This window comes from Stenella coeruleoalba (assembly GCF_951394435.1).
Source record: "Stenella coeruleoalba genome assembly, chromosome: 13".
Classification (NCBI taxonomy): Eukaryota; Metazoa; Chordata; class Mammalia; order Artiodactyla; family Delphinidae; genus Stenella; species Stenella coeruleoalba.
In genome coordinates this window covers 62378567-62400067 of record NC_137159.1, presented here as the reverse complement: position 1 = coordinate 62400067, position 21501 = coordinate 62378567, and the positions used below count along the sequence as shown (strand labels likewise).

General features: G+C 33.6%; 1 long non-coding RNA gene across 1 annotated transcript in view; it reads right to left on the bottom strand.

Moving 5' to 3' along the window:
- Positions 1 to 21501, bottom strand: part of LOC307196464 — a 167403-nt gene that overhangs the window by 38473 nt on the left and 107429 nt on the right. Inside the window, exon 4 of the long non-coding RNA XR_013831141.1 lies at positions 1323 to 1461. This is a non-coding gene — a long non-coding RNA (uncharacterized lncRNA). The remainder of the gene's footprint in view (positions 1 to 1322; positions 1462 to 21501) is intronic.

Sequence of the window (21501 nt, the reverse complement as noted above, 5' to 3'; positions counted from 1 at the left end):
ATAAAATATAATTTTGGAAACTTAAAGGGAATGCTGCCAAATAATGATTTAATTAAGAAATCATAATGCTAATTAGAAAATATTTAGAACTGAACAATCTGCAGAATATATTAGGGCTAGTGGATACGAAGACTCAATATCTTAAATTGGTCATTTGTTACCTAACATTTAACTTCAATGTAAATGTTAAACACCTTTTCCTGAAACTTTACAAATCTGTGTAGAAAATAAAGGTCAAAACTGCCTATGCAATTCTGAAGATATGTAAAGGGGTACTTGCCCTCCAGATATCAAAACCCGATATAAAGCTAAACTAATTAAGATGGTGGAGTATTGGCAAAGAAATAATAAAGGTAATAGAAAAAATGCTCAAAAACAGCTCATTTTAAAAAGTGGAAATTTGCCTGTGATGGAGGAGGCACTGCTTTTCATCATTTACAGATGAAAAGAAAACAAGCATTGAGTGTTTAGAAACTTGTTCTAGATTCTGTAGCAAGCAAATAGCTCAGTCTACTTTGTCCCAGATTTTCCAATGTGAGGATTTGAGATGTCAACCTCTCTGCTGCTGGGAGAGAAAAGGAAATGTGTGATATAATAAACATGTGATAGTCACTGGTGCTGATCATCAAACATTTCTGGTGCTCTACCTTTCAGTGAACATGGTAAGTTGCACTTCTCAATTGATTTTGGAGTTAGGCACGGTAATGAGAATTGCTTTGGACCACAAAATGGGAGATTAAATCGGGTATGTCACTGCCTTGTAGAGAGATAAGAGTCAGTGCATGATTTGGATTCTGTGTTTCTTTCCCACTGCTGTGTTGATTTGGGTCTCTGACTGAATTTGCTGAACCATGTTGTTTATGTAATTCGAGCAAAAAGTACACTTTTGTTATGTGAATCCACTGATATTTGGCAGCATAATCCAGCCCTACCTGACAAAATACAATAATTATAAGAAAAAAAGAAAAGGATGGTGAGACTGAGAGATGTATCACCCAATCTTTTTACCTAAGTTAAATCATGAAATTTATTTGTGTTTCTTTCAAGGCCATACTTTAAGTCACACAGACCACAGCTAATCCAGCAGAAGAATTTGTTGAATTTAAAATACCAGGAAGTAATAAATTAGTCCCCCAGATTCAAAATGTCACAGAGAGAGACTAGCCTAATGGTTAAAGTTCTGTATGGTTCAACTTGTGTTTCAATTCACTATAAGAAAGACCTTGAACATTTAAGAACCAAATCAGAAGGGAATCAAATGGTGTTAGTATATTCTTTCCAACTTGTCTGAAAAGCCATACCATAGAGTAATGCTGACTTACCTCATTTCGATGATCTCCTGGGAAGAGGATAAATGAAGTGTTTAATTCCTGCATATGATTCGGAACCAGGAAGCCAAATCCCAACCTGTGTTTTCAGAGTCAACCGTCAGGATAATTTCTGGCAAGAGCCTTTCTTTTTCTGTTAATACAAAAAGTGTATGAAAGATTCAGATTAGCTGCCTGGCTTGATGCAAATAACAGGAAATTGCTTAAATTTCTACTATTCCTCTTCTACAAAGAAACTGCCTGTGAGCAATTTACATTTTTTATTCATAGAACGTAGAAAATTAGGTTGGTAATTTTTTTTTTATTATCAAAAGCCATAGTTTTATCAGATATGTAAAGTGCTAACTACCATTTGTAAGTAAGTGAAACGAAGGAAATATTTTAGGGCAGTACATGGAAAGACATAAAAATATAAACTACTGCATGTCCTAAGAGAAAAATTATATCAATAAAAGTTTTATTTTTTTCAAGTTAAGAAATAGGAGTCTTCCTATTTGATGATTTGAAAAATATTTATTCATTCATCCATTTAAAAAATAGTTATTGAGTCTTAGAAGTTAGCCGTGGAATTTGATATGGAGGTAGAGAAATGCACAGCACCAGTGCCTGTCCTCAGAGAGCATAGTTCTTTTGGAAAATATAAGACTTTAGATAGAAAGGAAGAAAATAAAGGAGCTATAAACCTAGGGGCAGACTCTCAAGTAAGTTTTAAGTCTTGAATGGTCCCACCACAAACAAACAAAAAAACCCATCAACAACACTCTTCTACATTTTCTGAAATCTTTATTTTCATTTTGCTACATTTACCATAATTTTAGCTATTAACACAATTTCCTTTTTCAACTTCTTTTAACAGAAAGAGTATAGGATTTGAAGTCAGACAGAACTAGGTTGGAATGCCAAATCTAATAGTGACCCTCTTGGCGTAATTCCTTAAACTCACAAAGCCTTAGTTTCCTAATCTAAAAACTAGAATTATATTTACTCCATAGATTTTACTTTAATTTGGGAAAATTTATATAAAACATCTAATGTGCCTAGGACATATGAGGTGCTCAATATATGATAGTCCCCTTAACTTAAATAAGCCAACTTCTTTAACAATGAGAAACCAGTTTAAGGCAGGAATCTATAAAAACATCATTGTTATTAGATAATAGATATTATTTGAGATTAATGCATTTTATTATAGTATAAATATTTTTATGTATTAAAAAATGAATACATGCTAAGTACTATCTAAGTACTATCCTAAGTAGAAGACAATAAAAGAATGAGAGAGTACAGTATCTTCTTTAAAGTAGTTTATATCTATGCATCCTTCACAGCCTAACTGAAGTGAATTTGACTTCTTTCATCCCTTTGCTGAATTATTCTTCTTAAAAAGACAAAATGTCCTGATTGAGGAGGATAGAGATTTCAAATTGGAGGGGGAAGCATAATGCAAAAGAATGGGGTTAATATAGGGCAGGCTGTGGCAGTATAGTAGTATGTACGGGTCTGGGAAAATGGCTTTGAAGAGATGAGGGTAAAGTCCTTAAAGGAACAGAATGAATTACCATAATCACAGTTCTCTGTTTTCAAAATTCTATTTTGTGTTTATTCAAGGCAGAGTGGATCTCTCCCCTTTTTCATTCTCCTGTACATTTTAATGTCACTGATCACAGGATATAGAATTTACATTAGTAAAATCCAACTGGAGAACCAAAATTTGTTACATTGATTATATGGGAAAATTAACTTCTAGACAACCAACTTATAAATGAATTTTCGAGACTGCCTTTACTGACTGTCCATATACTATGTAGACAGAAACTAAACGTGTGGAAAGAGTTATAAATCCCTGCCATATTATCTAACTAACACAGACATTTCTTCAACAGTAACAAAAAATGAATAAAAGAAATGATAACATGTACTGTGAGTGTGAAGAAGTTAGATCGTCTCAAATATTTAACTTCGAAAGTATTGCAAAATATACTATATGACTGAGGTCTCGAGTGATGATAGAATATGCTTATTTCAGAGGACCATTAGTGGCTGTGGAATATTTATACACCTTTATGACATCCACAGTATTGAATTTGATTTAGAGCAAAAGCATTTGGTTAAATAAGCTGTAGAAGTTAAGGATAAATTACTGCATGCCTTCAATATAGGAACATGTAATTTCTAATTCATCTTCCAGGAACTGTGATGTGTTTGTCAGATAGGTTTTGCATATCAGCAGTGTGGAAGTATGGCAGAAGTTAGGAAAAGGAGAGTGGATCTCAATTTTTCTCATCTACAAATCTCCTGTTCAAAAAGGAATGCCTATTAAGGCAGAGAACCACAAAAATAGATCAAATTTACGTGCCTTTATTTTTTTTCCTTTCTACTTCCTCTCAGTTTATCCTATTGCCTTGGCCAGGATCCAAGATAGAAATCACAGCCCTAGAAAACTTTATACCCAAGAAGAAATATTACCTAAGAAAATATTTTGGAGATGATCCTTCTGAGGATGAACTTACTTTCTCGATTTGATTACTCCTATCACCAAAAAGGAGACTTTTTTTTCCTACTCTGAGGTTCACCATGAGTTAGATAACTTGGCACAGTCCAATCTGGACTGTCTGTCCCAGGCCCTCCTTTCAAACAGAACATAGAAAAGCTTAAGCTGTGAGCTCCATTTTATGTGCTTTAACACAAATACTATCCAGGATGTTTAAAACCTGTTAGAAACAATTGAATTGACTACAACATTTGTCCTGGTGGGGCAGAGAACAACAGCTTGCTATCTGGACCATAGGTTTAATAAGATGAGGGAAAATGACTAGGGGCCTTCAAAGGTGGCCTGTGCAAATGCCTTTTCAAAGACTAATGGTAATAATCATGGTAGAAGCTCACACTTAATAAAATACAACCATAGCCTTTATGATAAAGAAAAAGAGAAACCTATGTAGAATTATTATTTTCCTGCTCAGTGTGACACTTGTCAACCTGCAAGTATTTCCATCATTACTTGAGGGTTGTTGTTATGCACTGGAAACATATCCATTGTGTTCAGTCCCCTTGAGTTAGATTAATATGTGTGATATCTTATGCCAAAAGGCCTTTTTGATTGTCATGGGGAGAGTCATTAGAGCCTGACCTTAACTCAGTAGTGAATAGTGACATTAGTTTAGTCGTCTATACCAACTTTTATTGGCAAAATGACAACCTATTCTTATTCACAATCTGTCAGCTTCTTCTGAAGTCATTTAACTCAAGCTCTGTATGATAGAACTTAATATTAGAGGCACTGACCTTCAGCAATTTTGTATGAACATGGTTGACAGGTATAACGGTCATGGGAAGTGCAGATAATTGGATCAAAAAAATGAGTTTCACTGTACAGCAATATACTCTATCCCCGGTTTTACTGTTGATGGGTTAGATATACATCGTGTCAATTTTTAAAGGCATTTTGCCATCTTGAAATATTATAGAAGTACTTATCCAAAATCCCTCAATGACTGGAGAATGACTTTTTATGTTTATTATTTTCTTTTAAAAGGAGGTTAACAGCAGAGGGCTCAGGAAAGAAAAAAACACTTTCAAGTGACAATTACATAAGTCATACAAAGAGCCTTTTACTTCTCAGAGGAAAATACTCTTGTGTGAAGCACACAACGGTGAAACTTTTGCAAAATCTTTGTTGTAGTTATGGAAATATTCAACCAGATTTTGCACTAGTTTATAATTTATGAGTATTAGTCACTGAGTAGTGGAGAAACAATTATCATCATTATATCATCTAAGAGTCCTCATTCCACTTTACACAGTTGGATTATTCTCTATATATATATATCACTAAAATATTTCTGGTTATTTCATATATCCTAGGATATTTAATAAACTAATTATATGTAATCATGTATTGAACTTTTGTTAACTAGATTAGCACAATCATTACTTAGCAGTTGAGTGTGAACATTGTAGTTCGACAATATACAATCAGATGCCAGCTCTAGCACTTTCTAGCTGTGTGATCTTGGAAATGTTAATTAGCAAGTTTCAGCTTGTTTCCTCACCTACACAATGGGAATAATTTGTTACTATATTGCATCACATATTAAATAAACTCATGCTTATAAGCAGTAAGAAAGCGCCTGTCCCAGAGCAACTATTCAATATGTTACTTTGCTGCTGCTGCTGCTAATAATGATGATACTATTGTATGTAGTATGTTTACCCTTTGGTATTTCAACTTCAAGGCTGAGAAATAGTGTAAATTAAGTAGGTTGATCTAAGCACATTGAGAAATTCAGATTTGGTTTTCAGAGTTTTGAGGAATGTAAATTCGCTTCAGTTAGAATTAAATGTTCACAAATATGTGAAATCAGAGTTATCTTTGAAGATGCAGAATGTGTTTATTTGGATCCTTACAGACTTAACAGTCCCTCTCCTTTCAGAGGCTTCTGTATTTAAACTTTCTGTTTCCTATACACTAAGATGTTGAGTATTTTGTCTGTTACAATTTCAAAGAGTAGAATGGCATAGTATGGAGAAAAATCTAGATTTCAACTCTGATTCTTCCAATAAATAGCTGGATTTTCATTCTATAAGTTATTGAGTCTTGTTAATCCTCCCTTCCCTTACAAATGCAGAATTATTTGAAGAATTCTTTTTATATGTTTAAATCATTATGTCCTGAACTCAGACAGATTGGGTTTGAATATATACTCCACCATTTCTTGGAAGTATGACAATGGGTAAACTAATTGAAGTCTGTAATCATCAGTAGATTGCAGTGGTATATGTAACTACTTCATTCCTTCATAAAGGTTTTTTTTTTTTTTTTAATTCTTGAGCATATACTTTTTTTTTTTTTAACATCTTTATTGGGGTATAACTGCTTTACAATGGTGTGTTAGTTTCTGCTTTATAACAAAGTGAATCAGTTATACATATACATATGTTCCCATATGTCTTCCCTCTTGCGTCTCCCTCCCTCCCACCCTCCCTATCCCACCCCTCCAGGCTGTCACAAAGCACCGAGCCAATATCCCTGTGCCATGCGGCTGCTTCCCACTAGCTATCTACCTTACTACGTTTGTTAGTGTGTATATGTCCATGACTCTCTCTCGCCCTGTCACAGCTCACCCTTCCCCCTCCCCATAACCTCAAGTCCGTTCTCTAGTAGGTCTGCATCTTTATTCCTGCCTTACCCCTAGGTTCTTCATGACATTTTTTTTTCTTAAATTCCATATATATGTGTTAGTATACGGTATTTGTCTTCATAAAGGTTTTTTGATGATTAAATAAAATAACACCCAAAACAATTTAGAAAATGGTCTCATAGAAATATATGTTCAATAAACATGTATTATAAATATCAGAAAACTCAGCTGGAAGTACTAATTGATTTTCTTCCTTTCTTTTCCCACTTAAAAAAAAAAGCATATGCTATGAGAATGTTTAAATCTAGGTTAATGAAATCAAATCTTCCAATAGTCAAGATATTCCTAGGAAATGCTTCAAATTAGGGCCATAGACAGTTGACGACTCTACTTGTATATGAAGATAGCCCTGGATAGAAACACTGGTTATTACACATACTAGAATTGATTTTCTTTGTATGTTGTGTCCCTTCCCTATGAAAAGACACTTTTGATAACTATAGGTATCATTTCTGCCAAATGAAATCCAATAGAGTCGCTTCTCATTTTTAATCATTATATACATATTTCTGACAAATGGAGGATTTTTTTGCTTTCTTTTTTTGGGGGGGGTGGTGTTAATGAAGCACTTCACATGTTACAGAGTTGATTTTCAATCACTGTTGTTAGTAAACTTTAAAGAAAAAAACAAACAGGTTTATATTAAGCGTTTTTCTCTTTCTATATGGTCAAAAGAGTGTTTTAATTGTACATATCAATTTATCAATTAAAGCTATGAAGGCTACATTCAAACTAGTTTAAGACTTAAAAAACAGCCTCAGTGTCACTCAGCATGTCAGAGTGACCCATTACAGGAGTCACTGACCTCCCTCTGTGACAAGCATCTTGAGGTCCCATGCTATTGATACTGGCTCAGGAGAAGTAAACTTATCTTTTCCAGTTGCCCCCGTGGCATCTCTAAAACTATAAGTAAGGCTTCTGGGAGACCATAATAGGTTGCAAGCCTGACTTCTCAAAACAATTTCAATTGAGTTTTAAATTGCTCAAATAATATGTTCATTTGGGGGTAGGAAATCAAACTTCTAATGCCAATTAATTTATCGCATAATTTCAAGTGCCTGATTTCAAATTGATATTGCTTGACATTTCTCGCTACTGAGAGAAGAAACAAATTATACAAGTACTTTAGACAATTCTATTATTACATTAAATAAAATGAATACACAATCAGTGGTTTAGCATCATTAAATAAAATGAATGCACAATTAGTTGTTTAGCATCATAAACTCATATATAATTAGAGGTATGATACCGTTTTCTGGAATCTCAAACAAGGTAATACTTAATTTGAAGTAAAAGTTAGAACTGTGCACTGACAGATGAATTTTTGAACCCTTTTGATTGTGACAGTTATTATTCTGTAGCTGTTCCTAAATTTCCCCTCAAATAAAAGATGGTAGCATTTATCCACAGGGTTTTCTGGTTATCTTCCTATTTGCTCTCAGATCCATTCTCAGCCCTTTCCTGTCCTGCTCTATATTGCAGAAAAGTATATTTCCCATAATCTCTTGCCTACTGGCTTTTAAGAAGTTTCAGTCAAAGAGAGTCTCTAGCAGAATACAAAGTTAGGAGGTGGGGAAAGATGGTATATTTTCCTTCTTTTCTTTCTCTTAGAGCAGCAGAATCTCTACTAGACAGCTTTTACCTTCGGTGATCTCAGCTCCAACCAAGAGAAGCTAATACATTTCTAGCTTCCACCTGTTGACAGCAGCTCCTGGGATCTAGTTACATAATTTACTCTTTCCCCTCTAGCCTTAGAGATGAAAATTTCTTGCTATTTCTTATCTTTTGCTGGGCTCATTGTCCTTAAATCTAGAGCCTGTGTATTTTCTGACTGAATCTGAACTAATACACTTAAGTTAAAAGAGAATAGGGGCTTCCCTGGTGGCGCAGTGGTTGAGAGTCCGCCTGCTGATGCAGGGGACACAGGTTCATGCCCTGGTCTGGGAGGATCCCACATGCCGCGGACCGGCTGGGCCCGTGAGTCATGGCCGCTGAGCCTGCGCGTCCGGAGCCTGTGCTCCGCGGTGGGAGAGGCCGCAACAGTGAGAGGCCCGTGTACCACCAAAAAAAAAAAAGAGAGAGAATATATCTGACCTCCACCCACAAGAAGCTAGCTCCTTCTTTCTGAAATCCTCTGGAATTTAGCCATAATGGGTCAATTCCATTATGGAACCTGTCAGAACATTTTCCAGGAGAAGAAAAGCTTAGAAGCATATTTTACTGGTTATCTCAGGTAGACCTAAACAATATGCAAATAGTGCATATCATTGTGTTAACTGATATACAAAGAAGGAAAAAAATCATATGATTATCATGATTCTAAAGAACATCAAAAAAAATTCAAATTCAATACCCATTCATAATTGAAAACACATACATACACACACACACACACACACACACACACACCTGGAAATCTTAAGGCATAGTATAAACTTTAAAGCATTAGAAAGATTAAGGCTCAAGTCATAAAGCAAAATACTTTTAATGGTAAAACAATGAAAGTATTTCTACTGAAATCATAAGAACCATAAAAATGCCTGCTGCTATATGATTATGTAATTTTGTTTTTAATCAATCCAGTAGGACTTGAAACAGAAATAAGAGTTTTAACAATGAATAGAATGAAGATAAAATTTTGACCATCTGGAGATGACATAATTACACGCTTTGAAAACCCTAAAAAAAAAATCAACCAAAAATAATAGGAATAGTCAACTAAAGTCAAGGCAAATATATGTAAAAACAATTAGTAGAACATTTTCCTATAACAAGCAGTCAGAAATATAAATGGAAGTAGAAGTAATTCACAAAAGTACAAAATATAAATTTTAAAACCATTCTAACAAAACATATGCAAGATGTGTGTGTGTGATTAAATGGGACTATAATACATTCTGAGTGTATAATTTAATATTGTATGCTAATTATTCCTAACTGTACCCTAATAGTGACTAAGATATATGTCAGAGCCATAATAAGTAAAATGATATAATAGACAAGTAACATACAGATTGAATAGAGTCTCAATTAAAAGAACTTAGAGTCTGTGATTTCAATATTTGTTAAACAGATCTTCCAGAATAACTTGAAGGAGTGAAATATTTAACACATAGTGTCATTATTATTTAATATAAAAGATATCTTAAGCTTCTACCTCCAGATTTTTCTCTTTAAATGCTGCATTTCCTTTTGGGTTATCTCTTTAGTTTTAAAAGTTTAATCTATCACCTCTAAGAATAAGGCCACCAAATCTCTCTCTTTATTCCTGTTTTCTCTCTCCTGATAATGAGATGCGTATCTCCAAATGTCCCAACTGATCTAAAACAAAGCAATTACCAAACTATGCTCAACCTTTTTCCTACTTCTTCAAATTGTAGACCCATTGGAGACCAACTATCTGTTCCATTCCTGCCTCCTCTGTAGTAGTGAAAACAATTGAGAAATCTTAGATGATCAGTTAACACTCATAGTGTTACACTGAAGTACTACATCAACATAAATTTTTCGATGTAAAATTAATTTCTATAGAAATATGGCTTACTATCAGTGTTTACAAAATAGATAATGTGATTTCTTATAAACGTTTAGAAACTACATTTAAAAACTACATTATTTAGACACAGTATTTTTAGAATTCTTGCAAACTTTTAAATAATGAAGAATGTTGCCTCATTTGATAATCAAGCAAATTAGAACTTCTACTTAGAGGTAGGATGAGGTAATGAGCAAAAGACTCAAACATAACAAGAACAGTAAGTACATTTGTAAGAAAGATCAGTTGTCTCAGGGACCAAATATTCAGCAGAGCTTTTGGTGGAGACAAGGAGCTTTAAGCATATGGTCACTTTGGCACTCAGGGCATTTCCCTTATTTTGGAATTACATGGAGTCAGAGTGAAAACGCATGCATACAATGTTGGGAAAATAGAGTGAAGATTTCAGAAGCATGGGGAAATAAAGAAAAGAGATCTAAACCTGTCAGAGGAAGGGATCACAAAGAATATATCAAGATTTCAGGTGAAAATCCTGGAAGGCAAGTGGTAACCTAGAGGTAAAGTAAGCCTCATCAAAGAAGAAACCCAGTCTCAGCACATCACATCCCTAATTAAGTTAGGTGATCAGTCATCACTGAATCAGCTTAGCAGCACAAGAAGTAGCAAACTCATTTTTCCAAAAAGATAGCATCAACTCGAGTACAAGTAACATACAAGCAATCAAAAATTATTAGGTATGCTTGGAAGGAGATGGCAGCATCCTGAAATCTACTCTACATCTTTAGTGGGGACATCTCAGCTAAAACAGAACAAACGCAAACATGCTATCAACAGACCTCCTGGCTATTTATTAGCAAGAGAATTCTTATATGTTGAATACTATTAATAGATAGTACTTGGTCTGTGTAAGTTCTATATGGTAAATAATACTGGAATTTGTGAATGTGTGTCTAGGCTCATTTCAGAATGTCAGGTAAGCTATGTAATTTTAAAATGTAAAGATATTTTATAAATTAATTGGCTCACTCTTTTCAAGCAATATGCCATATGAGTTTCTCATCTTTAACTTTCTGGTTAAATCTAAAGCAGAATGAATCCTTTAGTGGGAAAAGAAGGACATTTTCACTGCTCTATTTTATCCCAGAGATATCTGATATGTATAAACATATAGACACATACAAATATAAACATACATATATGTGCACTTATTTTGACAGTTCCTTTCTCTTTTCATTATCACGTAAGTTCCATGAATATTTTTTTGTTCTCTTTTGTTCTCTTCTGTCCTACAGTGTCTAGAATCTTTCCTGGTACACAGCAAGCACTCAATGAATGTGTATAGAATGGATAAGTAGATAAGTAAATAAGTGAGTGAGTGAATTTGAATTTGAAAATAAAAACTATATCTGAAAATTAAGATACCCCTCAAATTTATGATGCAATATAAATTGCTGCATGGAATAAACTTATTACAGTGTCTCTTATTTAATATTCACACTATGTAACTAGCTTGATTACACATGTGAAGTACACACAAGTTTATGAAACCTCTGGCTGAAGATATAGGAGAGTTGGTGGCAAACTCTAGAATACGGACCAACTGCCATTAGCTTTGGAAAACTAGAATAGACAAATCTACAAGCCAGAATGTGTCTATGTGCATGTTAGTGAAGGAGTCCCAGAGCCACTTCCAGCTATTACTTCTGTCCAAAGGGATTAATTGCACTCATCGCCCAAAAGACCAGCTGCTGTTATCATGCCATCATATTGAAAATTATCCTAAATCATATGATCAGAAGTTACAGTCTTTTATAATCATAGGATTGGGAATTCAGGACATGTGTCAGAATTAATTTAGCCTAATTATCTACTTTTATAAGTGCAGAAAAAAGACCAAGAATTGTGAGATTTGACCAACATCTTGTAACTATTTTCAGACAAAGCAGTATCCAAAGCCAAGATTTCTAAATTTTTATCCAAAATATTGTATTACACTATTTTTCTTTGACACTGTTTTTACAAGTCCATCTAATTAAAAGCAATAATACATGCTTTTGTGATCTATCTTACAATGGACTGTAAGAAATCAATGAGTTATAGTTGTTCCCTGTACACATTTTTTTGAGCCCTTGAACGAAAACTACTGCAGATATCAAAATCAATTCTTGAAATCAAAGATACTTACTTTGTCTTTATTTGCTTTTGCAATTGGTGAAACTTTTTATAGTTGAGGTTTTCCTGAACCACTTTAAGGGTACAACTTTTTGAAGTGAAGTGTTCCAACAATTTATTTGATATGCTCTGTACACAGGTGAGACATGAAGATTCTCTCAACAAAATAAATTTTTTTTAAATGTTGGTTCATTTAATGTATAACATATATAGATAGTCACCATAAAATCTGGAGACATATATGAATATATTTTTGTTTCATAAATAATATAACATTAAACTTGTAAACAGATCTATATTTTGAAATGTTACAGCCAATCTTACCTTTCCACCCAATATCACAAGCCAAAAATCTAGGAGTGATTCTTGACTTGATCCTTTCCTTCACTCCTATAATCAAATGGAGGATTTTCTCTTTATATTACCTAATAAATATCTTTAATCTGTCCATTTTTTAATCTCCTCTACCACCATATAGTTCAAATTAACAAACTATCTCGCTTGAGTAATTGGCATAGCCTTAAAATGCAAAATCTATTATGTTCATTATGCTGCTCCTATCATTTCAATGGCTTCCTAGTGCTCTCAAAGACAAGTCAGAACCCCACCCTCCCAACCTTCCAGCATTGGCTGGAGGGGAGGCTGCAGCCAGTCCTGGTGCCATGAGCTGGGCTTCCTGGCCTAGGAGCTTTTTCTCTGCCCTTTTAGGTTTCCATTTTTTGGTGGGGGTGGGGGGTATTGTTACTAAATTTATGGGACTTTTGTGTTTTTATGTTGACTCTGAAGCCAGGTCCTGTAATGACGCTAGGATACACCTTTGCCTTTGGTGCAGCTAAAAATAATAATAATAATGCTGCTTCTTTTCCTTGAATACAACCAGAAACAAAAAGATATGCCAGCTTCATTCTATTACAAAAAATTATATTCAGATTGATTTCATGATTGCATGGATAAAAAGTAAAAACTTGTCACCCTTGAGTGCCATCAATTTATGGCTGCATCTCTCAGTCTCATACATAACAAATCTAGTTCCTCCTTCATGTGACTATTTTTCAATTGTTTGGAAACATTTACTAGGCCTTTACCAAGGTATATTCTATTTTCCATGCTAAGCATTTTCACTTATTTCTTCTTTTCTTCCAGAATGATAGTTTAAGAACCATCTTCCTCCTCTATAATCCTCTATAAATTCACATGTTGGTATACATTATAAATTTGGTGTCTAAAATTAAATACAGCAATCAAGATGTGGGATGGTGAGACTGGAGTACGCCTAGAGCTGACTTTATGCCAAAAGAGCCATTAAACTCTCTTCAGCAGTATTATTGTAGTTACTCTAAATCTCCTCATATGTTTTCCCTCTGAGGTAAAATTTATATATACTGAAATGCTCACAGATTAAACTGTACAATTCAGTGAGTTTTGATACATGCATACCTCCAGACATCCACTACCCTGTTCAAGGCTGAATATTTCCCTCACCTTAGAATGAACCCCCTTCAGTTCCCCTCTAGCAAATTCCTACTCCACATAGGGCCAAAAAAATTCTGATTTCTGTTCCCATTTATTAGTCTGTTTTCTCTGTTCAAAAAATTCATGTAAACCAAAAAATATAATATGTACTCTTTTGTGTCTGGCTTCTTTATTCAACATAATCTTTTTGTGATAATACATATCACAGTGTGTTTTCATTTCTGTTAAATTTTTATTGATGTAGTAGTATTCCATGGCTAAAGCATACCACAATTTGTTTTTACATTCACCTGGATGGTTGATGGATATTTGGGTTATTTCGGTGTTTGGTTTATGAGTAAATCTGCTTTAAACATTTCTATACAAGTCATTTTTGTTTCTTGGTTTGGTTTTTTGGACATAACTAAAATAGACAGTTAGGAGTTGAAAGCCTGTCTCAGAAGTTAATATTTACTTAGCTTTGGGGGAAACTGAAAAATAGTTGTAAAAAGTAATCATATCATTTTACATGTCCACTAGCAATGTGTAGGTGTTTTAATTGCTACACGTTTCACCAATGCTTGATGTCAATCTTTTTCATTTTAACCATTCTATTGTATGTGACTTGGTAACACATTGTAGTTGCAAAATGAATTTTCTGATGACAAAGTGAGCATCTTTTGCCCATGTTTATAATATTTTTTAGCTTCTTACTATGTGTTGATTGTCCCTGAAATATTTTGGATATGAATTGGTTTGTATTCTGAATTGTATGAGCTGTGTATTCATCTGTTGTGAATATTTTTCTACTCTATAACTTTTTTACTCATTTTGCCTTTTCTTTGAAGTCAAAATATATATATTTCTATGTTTAAAGTTATTGGTTCTAAGAAATCTTTCCTTATTGCAAAGTCACTAAGGTAGTCTCCTTATATATTTTTTTAGACTTTGTTTCTTGCTATATTATATTTAGGACTATGATTCATCCATTTTATATGTGAAGTGATATAGGTAAAGTTATATTTATTCATTTTTTACATATAAATATTGAATTTTTCCAACACCAATTGTTAAAAAAAAAACACTTTCTATTGAATTAACTTGACTCATACTTCAAAATCAATTGACAGTGTAAGGATAAGTGTATATCTGAATTTATCAATACAGATACCTAAAACATCTATATCAATTCTGGGTCTGCTCCCACTAACTTTCTTCTTTCTTGATCATGGGTCCTATTTTCATGCTTCATTAAATGTCTTACAAATTTTTTTATTATATGCTAGACATTGTGGAAAAAAACTGCAGACTGGAATTCCATTTATCTACTTGTCAACATTTTAAAAAAATACTACACTGCTATGATCATTGTAGCTTTATATCTAAAAAAAGTTATACTCTCTATTGCTTTTCATGCATCTTTGAAGTTATTGGTCTTCCTCATATGCCTTTAGCTTGAAGAATTTGTTTTGGAATTTCTTGTAGTGAAGTCTGCTGCACATAACTTCTCTACAGAATTGACTGTCTGAAAATGTTTTTACTTTGCCTTCATTTGTGAAGGATATTTTTTCTGTATATAGAATTCTAGGTTGACTATTTTTTCTTTCAGCACATTAAGTCTATCTTTCAATAATATCTGGCTTCCATTGTTTCAGATGAGAAATCAGCCATCATTCTCATCCTTCTCATCATTCTCACCTTATGTTTTCTATAATGTATCTTCTCTAAATCAGTCTCTCTCTCTTCCCCTCTCCCTCTTTCTGTCTTTCCCTCCTCCTTCCCTCTCTTTCTCTGCTTTTAATAAGTGTTCTTTCTCTTTGGTTTCAGCAGATTGACTATAATGTGCCAAGGTGTGCACCCCCTGCCCAGCCTTAATCTCTTTAAATATTTCTTCTGTCCCGTTTGTTCTTTTTCTCCTCTTTTTGAAAATCCAGCTGTGACTGTATTAGGGTATTTGATATTGTCCCATAAGCATTGAAGTCTCTGCTCATTTTTCACTTTTTTCTTCTCTTCTTATATCAGTTTGCCTTCTGGTGTATTCATCTTTTCTCATGTTGGTTCCAGTCTTTTATTGAGCACTTCAAGTGAGATCTTCATTTTTATATCATTTTTTCTTTAGCATTTCAATTTTCTATTTTAAACTTCTGTCTCTCTGCTGAATATGTTTTATAAGTTCATTAAGATTTTCCATTTTTATAACATATACTTTAATATTTTTATCAGTTACTTTAAAGCCCCTCTCTGATAATTAGAATATCTGTATCAATTCTGGGTCTGCCTCCACTAATTTTCTTCTTTCTTGACCATGGATCCTATTTTCATGCTTCATTAAATGTAAATGTTTTATTGTATGCTAGACATTATGGGAAAACTGTAGAGACTGCAGTAAATAATATATATCCCCACTAAAAGCATGTCTTCTCTTCAAGGCTGCAAGTTTGGAGTGCTAAGTCAATCTAGTCTCTAGTTGAGATGAGTCAGCTTTTTGGCATATTTACTTTGGATTAATTTCATTATTAAGTTCAAATATTCTGAAGACAGAATTGTGACATTTTATTAGATCTTGAGATATAAACATGAACAATATTCTGGAGACGACTTCTTTTTCAATTAACAACTCAGCCCTCAACTTTATAAGCTGTGGAGGATTTCTCTCTGCCTTTTAGCTTGGCTACCAGTTTTCTGAACTTCTGCTAATTTCTTTCTGCTCTCCTGTCCCACCCATTACTTTCTGCACCTAAAGAAATTACTTCCTTACTTTAGTTTCAAAAGGTTGTAGCAATTCAGTGAGTAGGCTCAGAGTGTCTCAGTGATATTTCTCTGATTATTTCTGTCCTGAATCCCAACTTGAGAACAACTTTGATTCTCATGGAGGAAAATTCACTTTGCCTGAGAGTGAATTCTGTCAGCTGTCTTACTATGCATCCCGTCTTCATCACTTCATTATACTATGTCATGCATGTGGAAGGCCTGTGATAGAAATGTGTCAGGTAGATAAAAACTTTTTTCTATGGTACTGCTCAGGATACTAATCCATCATGCTAACCAACACACAACTATAACAAATTCATTAGATATTTGTCTTTATTTCTGTTTATGACAGGTTTTTCTTCTTAACAGCTCTCTGACAAAGATGGAAGAAGCCATGGTTCTCTTTTCTCCAAGATAGGGCTTGTCACTTTCTGTAATATAGTTAATTTAGGTTTCTTTGTAACCTAAGCTCTTTGATTTTCTTATCTCAGATTTTGTATCTTATCTGGCAAGTTTCTGTGATTCGAGTGATGATGATGTACTCTTGTGACTTCCTTCTTTTAAGCAGTAGTGAGAGTTTAACCTCCATGCTTTTGCTTCCCCTCTGTTTTTTTTTTTTTTAACTTGCTTTCAAATAACAAACATTTTTTCTTGATTTTTCCTTTTCTTGAACTATGGACTTGGTTTATCTGTATCAACAACCCTTAGGGAATTTGCTTTCTAGTCATTTTTGCATCTTTGTATTTTTGCCACATTAAGACTGACCCTTGAGTTCCTGTCCTATTGGCTTTCAATTTTTCTTGCTGGGAAATTTTTGAATAGTTTCTGAGATCATATTAGATTTTCATCTGGACACATCATAGTTTTTATTCATATTGTGCTTAGTATTGTAAGTCACCCTGAAGGTGAGCCCTAATACTACTTGAGAAGAAAAATTAGTATTGGTACATTAAATGTTCTTGAATGTTATTGCTTTTGGTTGCTTGGTCATATATATTATATTTTCTTATCAAATCTGATCACAGCTTTCATACTACAACTTCTAGGTGAGTGATTTTAGTTAAATTGAGCATCTCTTTTTACATTTCAAACTTAGATCTCAAAATGATATTTGTGCTTTTATTGTTGTACTAGTAAATAATCTATTTTTCTGCATGAGATAGAAAACAAAATTATAGTATTGTTTTTAAAACACTAAAAATGTTGTGACTATGTTACATTGAAAATTAAATCATGCAGAGAAATCACTAGCAAAATCGTGTTTAAAGACAGTGTATTAAGAATGAAAGTCATATATGCCATATTTTTCTATTTTACCTAAGCCTAAACTTATTGTTATATTTCTTGAGACAAAATTTTAGATTCATGTTTTTAAAATAATCAGTACTTTCAAGACATAAGAAGAATTACTAAACACACACAATTTTATTAAATTATTAAACATTCAACTTCGTGTATTTTATAATTCTATATTGTATACTTTGCTCTAAATTAAAAAAGAAGTCTAAGATTTCTCTTTATCTAATCCCTCTTCCTTAGGGAATTCACCAACTTCACTGGATATTCATGGGCTGCAATGATGACCTTTTAAAATCTGTATCCTATGAATTATAATGATATAAGCATGATTAACTGTGTATATATTTTTTTCTACTGTTCAGGTATACTGGTGAAAAAGGCAGATATAACAGTCATCGAGAGGTCAGGTTTTGATAAATAATGTACCTATGTATGCCTTTCCATGCATCTGTCTGGTTTGGAGTTCACTGAACTTCTTGGGTCTGCTGATTTTTTAATCACATCTACCAAATTTTCAGTCAATATTTCTTTGATTATGTTTTCTATGCCATTCTCTTTCTCTCTTCTGAGATTCCAATTACATTTTTGTTTGTCTCCTTGACACTGTGTCATCAGTTGTTAAAGTTCCATTCATTTATTTTGGAGGTGACCATGCTAGCTTTATCACAGCTATTAGGTGGCATTGAGAGAAGTAGTATTGCAAGACTGAGATTATTCTTATATCTGAGTTTGTACAAATAGTATTACATACATTCAACTAAGGTATAGTTGTGTATTATTCAATTTTATTGAGGTAGAAACTTAATAAAGTAGGAGACAAGTCCTTTGACAAATAAATTCATGGCAAATATTTTCTCCCGGTCTGTGGTTTATTTATTTCCTTAACAGTATATTTTCAAAAATGGTATATTTTAATTTTTATTAAGTTCTATATGTTGACTTTTTCTTTTATATTTAGTGCTCATTCTGTCCTAACAATGAAATTTTCATATTTCGTCACTTTGCTTTTAAAACATCATTGCCAGGGCAAATGTTTCAGTACTAAACTGTTCATTGCTGATGTCTGTTTCTTTAAATCAGCATTTCAGATAGCAACAAACTATATAAAATATTATGTAATCCTTCCCAGCTTTACCGGGATCTCAGAAACGCTGTGTCTGACAGTATGGAGCATTGTGGCCTAAGGGAAGTTCTGAAATTGTTTGGCAAATCTTATTTTCCATTTTGATGGTACTTTTATCTTGCTAAAAGAAGCTGTACAAAGAGCGATTAGGCAGCAAGACTGCGGATTTCTAACTGATGCCCTGGCCTTTAAATCTGCCTTCACGTGAGCTGTGATGTCCTAAAGAAACACTTTACTCAAGGGGCCATTAGGCAGAAATGCTCTTTCCTGATAAATGATGTCTTGTCCTTTTAATTTGTCTTTCTCAAGGTAGTTCTTTATTTAAGGGGTACCTTGAAGAAGGCAAAATGAGGAGTGGGAAAGACTAAAATGTATTCCTCACCATTATCTCATGCCTAATAACCGTGTTTTACATTTTTCTTCATCAAAAGTAGGTTCTTAAAAAGGAATCTATTTTATCATGAGAAATTTCAGACTGATGATGTCAGTACTCAATGCATTCTCCTATGTATTTTTCTTTTCTGAAGGAGAAGGATGGGTTGTATTATGCTTATCTCAAGTTTAGTGAGGCTAGCTTCATGGAGGCTGCTCAGTGAACTTGATATACAGCCCCTGGATGTGATGTGTTAGTGTTTGACATGGACCTGAGGAATCTAAAGGTGTGAATGTATAAATGTATGGCAATGAATCTGAGCTGGCAGGAAGAAGAGACAGAGACACAGAGAGAAGGCTGATTCTAGTGCACTGGGAAATAGCTACACTTCTCATGGCAGGGGACGTAAGTGTGTTTCACAAAATAGAAGTGGCACATGCAGTAGAAAGAGCCTGAAAGGAATCATTTATTATGCTGCCCGAAGGACCAACTGTAATGGTATTAGTGATCCATTTGAAAATTTAAGAAAAGAAGAAAATGAAACCAAGGAAGAACCAAGGGAGGAGTGATAGAGCAGTAAACACATTACTCATTATCACAAGGAATGAAGTTGAATGCTGCAGATAATGTCCTCTGAAGCACCCATAGAAGCTTCCCTCAAGAGAAAGACTCAATTTTAAACTCCTGCCTGGTCCAGAGAGCACAAATCCAGCTATGAATTTTCCCAGTCAGGTGTGACCCTCACACTCCCATTACCTCCTCTCTTCTCCCATTTAGACACTGGTGGGATCACAAACTTTGGGTAACTAAATGAAGGAAGAGAAGAAATAATAAGAGCATAAAAGAGATAAAGATCAACTATATCCTTATCCCTGAATGGATTACAAGAGTACCTGCATACCTATAACGAGCCCTAGCTAACCGAAGTGTTATCTGTGCATAGAGATTAAAATTGATGTGTATTTTGGAAAGGACTCTTGAAATTACTGACTTGTGACTTAGAAGGGTGGTAGCATTTCCAAAAAGTGACAGAAAAATCATAGATCCATCTGAGTTTTTACACACTGGCAAAATGAGAACTGACACAACAGAATAAATGTACAGGCAGAGGGAAGCAAAAATGAAATTGCATTCTGCATATATCCCATGAGTCCTGCTGCTTCACCATAGCAAATTAGTATCTTATTTCCAAAATCTTTATCTCTAGTACAATGTTGAAGAGTGGAGGTGGTAGTAGGCATCCATCATTTCTTTATGATAATTTCCAAAGGTCTTCTAAAGTTTTCCCATTAGGTATATTTGCTATTGAATTTCCATATATCCGCTTCATGAGGTTTCGTAATAAAGTTCCTATCTATTTCTAGTCTGATAGAGGATTCCTTTTTCATTGCAAATAAGAATTGAACTTAATTAAATGCTTTTTTGTGCATATATCAAGATGTTTTTATTTCCCTTTTTTAATACGTTAATAAGATGGATTTCTTAATTGCTGAGATAAACCCAATATGGTTCTAATATATGACTAGAATTTTTATTCACTGATGTTAATCTTTATATTTTTTGTATGATTAAGTGTTTTCTTTTGGTATGTTTGGTATCAACATTATGCTATTCTTATAGAATACAGTTTAGTAAGACGTATATATATTATTATATAATATTTATGTGTATAATTGTGTACATATGTATATGCAAAGTTGTATATAATTGCTTTACATATACATAATTTGTATATGATTTTTATGTGTATGTATATATGTGCACACACATATATATAATATATACTTTTTTGTTTTCAGTTTTATGTACGCCATTTCTTTTTCGTCATACTTTCCCTCTCAGTGTGCTTTTTTCTGTTTAAATAAATTCTTTAGTAATTCATTCTGTGATGGTTTATGTGATACATTCTCATAGCTTATGTATGTGTGCAAATGTCTTTTTTTTTTAGTTTCTTCAGAGATAGTTTAGCTGACTATAGAATTTTAGGCTGACAGATGAGTTACCTTAGCACTTGAGGATATTTCTTTATTTTTATCCATCAGAAGTCTGTTTTCAATTTAAATTTTATTATAGGCTCTTATTCCTGAGAGTTTTCATATTTTTTTATTCTTAATGTTACATATTTTATTATTATGAGTCCAGATATGGAGCTATTTCCTTTATCCTGATAGATATTTGATAGACTTTTCAATTTCAAAATTCTGATCTTCCCTTCTATAAAATTCTCTTCACATAATGGTTCTCCACTTTCCATTGTCTTCTATTCTTCTGAACTTTTAACAAGTGGTGAGCCTTTCAATCTG